The sequence below is a fragment of the Equus caballus genome, chromosome 6, assembly GCF_041296265.1.
Source record: "Equus caballus isolate H_3958 breed thoroughbred chromosome 6, TB-T2T, whole genome shotgun sequence".
Classification (NCBI taxonomy): Eukaryota; Metazoa; Chordata; class Mammalia; order Perissodactyla; family Equidae; genus Equus; species Equus caballus.
The window spans coordinates 50,849,796-50,852,991 of NC_091689.1; the positions used below are offsets into that span (position 1 = coordinate 50,849,796).

The 3,196-nt window shown below is 37.2% G+C and overlaps 1 pseudogene; it reads right to left on the reverse strand.

Annotated features, from left to right (window-relative positions):
- Positions 1-984: 984 nt before the first annotated feature.
- On the reverse strand, positions 985-1,298 carry LOC100630523 (ubiquitin-conjugating enzyme E2 variant 2 pseudogene; annotated as a pseudogene).
- Between the last annotated feature and the right edge of the window lie 1,898 nt (positions 1,299-3,196).

Sequence of the window (3,196 nt, forward strand, 5' to 3'; positions counted from 1 at the left end):
ACATTTTGTTTACATTTAAAACTAAAAAATCTCAAGATTACCTAGATATACACCTATTTAATTTTTGTTGGCTTCACTAAAACTCAAAAATATGATTTGTTGGGGCTGGCCCGGTGACGCAGTGGTAAAGTTTGCACGTTCCACTTTTCGGCGGCCCGGGGTTCACCAGTTCAGATCCTGGGTGCGGACATGGCACCACTTGGCAAAAGCCGTGCTGTGGTAGGCATCCCACATATAAAGCAGAGGAAGAAGGACATGCATGTTAGCTCAGGGCCAGTCTTCCTCAGCAAAAAGAGGAGGATTGGCAGCAGTTAGCTCAGGGCTAATCTTCCTAAAAAAAAATGTATGATTTGCTAAGAAAGATTTTAAATAAATATTTACCATTAATGTTATATATAATACACAGGAGCTACATTTAACAGAAATTCCTCCACACTCCACACACACATACATGTGTGTGCATATGAAAACAATTTTGAATGTATTTTTGATGTGATTATTTATCAGCAACAATACTGCTGGTTAGCAACCACACCACTTCCAAAATTAATGCATTTTGTGATATTTGTTGTACTTACTACTTTAAACAATTTGCCATTCTTTCACTAAGCAAGATGAATAAAGCCTGTCATTGATGTTTTTCCTGCTTGAGGATAGTTTTCAGAAACATATATCTTTCTACAGAAATCTGACACTTCTAAGCTTTCATCTTTTAAACAAGGGTTCCACTTTGAGTACCCAAGTTTTTTATTTAAACAATAGTGCTTTGATAAGAGGAAAAAAATTTTCTGCATTTTTTCCCTCCAATATCTGAAAATATAATAGATGCACATATATTAAATATAGTCTTAAAGTTTTATAGGTCATATTTACTAGCTGGAGTTCTCTTACTCACTACGTAGGTGTTTTTCATTGTCATTATTAATCAAGACTTTAACATGTGTAGAAGTCATTGATTTAAGACAAACTTGAGATCTTCTAAATCTAATTATATAATTGTCTTTCTGGTGATTGTGGAAGCATCATATTTTCATTCCACAGGATTAGATGTCTTTGTTCTTAGACTACAACTTTAATGCTATACAAATTTTCTATTTTGCTTACAGTGGTGTGCTCTGTGCATCCAATATTCCATTGGTATTATTTATTCCATTCATATTAATTTTGTTCACAAATTTTATGGATAAGAGAGCTTCTGGGTATTTAGGCACATATTCCACTTTCAGGCTACATATTCTGTTTTTGTAATTTGTCCTTGGTGGCCCAATAATCACGTCTGTCCATCTTGTAAGTGTCATATCTTCACCATCTTTAAGGTCTCAACTAACTTTACCATCACCTACTCTTTTAGGTCTTCTTCAAGTTCTTCTAAAAAGTAAAAATCATAGGTAAATTTAACTGCTGATTTTTGTGGGATTTCCCTCTTCTCCTGATGCCCTTAAAACCTTGTCTCATGTCACATAGGGTCATTTCCAGGAGGTCAGCCAAAATACAGTTTTACATATTACATTTTGAGCTAATGGACTTATATCATGTTTTCCATTTAAAATAAAATATAGGTCCAAATTACTTTAATTTCAGTGTTTAATTTTCTGAACACATCCGTATGCATCGTTTGTAACAACTGCTTTGAGAGAACACGTTATATTTCTGGGGTCCAGGTTATGATGCACAGAACTGGGAATTTGCTCACTACATATATTCAACCTCAATAGCAAGTTTGTTTCCCCCTGTTTTAAAGTTTAAATTTCCTAGTAATTTTAAATATTAACTGACTTAAATAAATACTTCTTGTCAGCCAGTACAAGGGTTACTACTTGGAAAGCTGTTCTCAAACAAGTAATAGACTGGATCAACCATCTATTGTCTTTCTCTCATAGTATATTCTTAGAGAGCCTTATATAACACATTCCAAAATTAAATACTTTATTATTAGGGTTCAGGAATTATGATATTCTGACTTGAAAAACAAAACTATAAGTCTGATGGATAGAGTTTTCCACATTTTTTCTTTATAAAACCTACCACCACAAACATCAACTCAATGCAATATGAACTAGGCCCGAAATCAGATATGCAATGCAGAAATGTGTATTTTCTAATTATTTTCAACTAAACTTTATGTTTGAGATCTTAAAATCTGCCAATGAATGGGCTTCTTCCAAGTATGGGCATAAAAGTACAAGATGCATCTGGAGAGAAAGAGGAAAGGAAAAGATATTTACACAGTGAATTAAGAACTTGAAAATACACAAAATCCTGTATGAAAATATTTATAGTGTATTTTCTCATAATTAGTAAAATCTTGTAGGAAAGCAACCAGGACAGAATTTCAAGAAGATGGCTAGAAAAACCCTAAATTCACTTCCTCTCATGGACACAAAAACTTACATGTCCGTATGGAATAATTTCCCTCTGAAAAGGACCTGAGAACTGGATGGACAGTGCCTCTACAATAAATGATAAAAGAGACCCATGGAGAAGGTTACGAGAGGCAGAGACTTGGTCTCATCAGGGATCCCTCCCCAGGTGTAGTGTCCCACAATTGGGAAGGGATACACAAAATAGAAAACTTTCCCTCAAGTATTGAAGGGACTGTGCCACACATCAGGCACCTGACCCTTGGGTCCAACATCAGAAAGACGAGTCCCCAAAATGTCTGTTTGTTTTGCAGTCTCATTCTAACTTGCCAGTTTTGGAGTGGGCAAGCACCAATTTTGGTGCCCTGCTTCTAGCCTGCTAGCACCAATGGCCATGCTCTACACACAGCCCACCCTGCACAGTAGCTGAGAACACACTCTTAAAGGGCCTGCAGGCAGAACCACTCTCCCTTAAATTGAGCACAAAAGCAACAGTTTGAAAGACACCTAAACAATAAGTGAGAGTGACCGACTTACTAATCCTGAAGTGGCTGCTGGAGAGGCAGGAACCTGCAGTGACTTTCTCTGGTAACGGAAATGCTGGAAGGCTCCATTTTTGCAATGTCATTCTAACATATTGGTGATTGAGCTGGTGGATGCCATTTTTGAAGACCTCCCTCTAGCCTGCTAGTATCTAGGGGTGTGCTCTTCACTCTGCCATCCCCATGCAGCAGCTATGCTGCAACCAGATTGGCCAAGAACTCTGGGAACTGTACACTCCTCACTGTTGTCTCACCATAACTGGAGCGGGCAAGCAACCAGTGCTTCATCCTTTC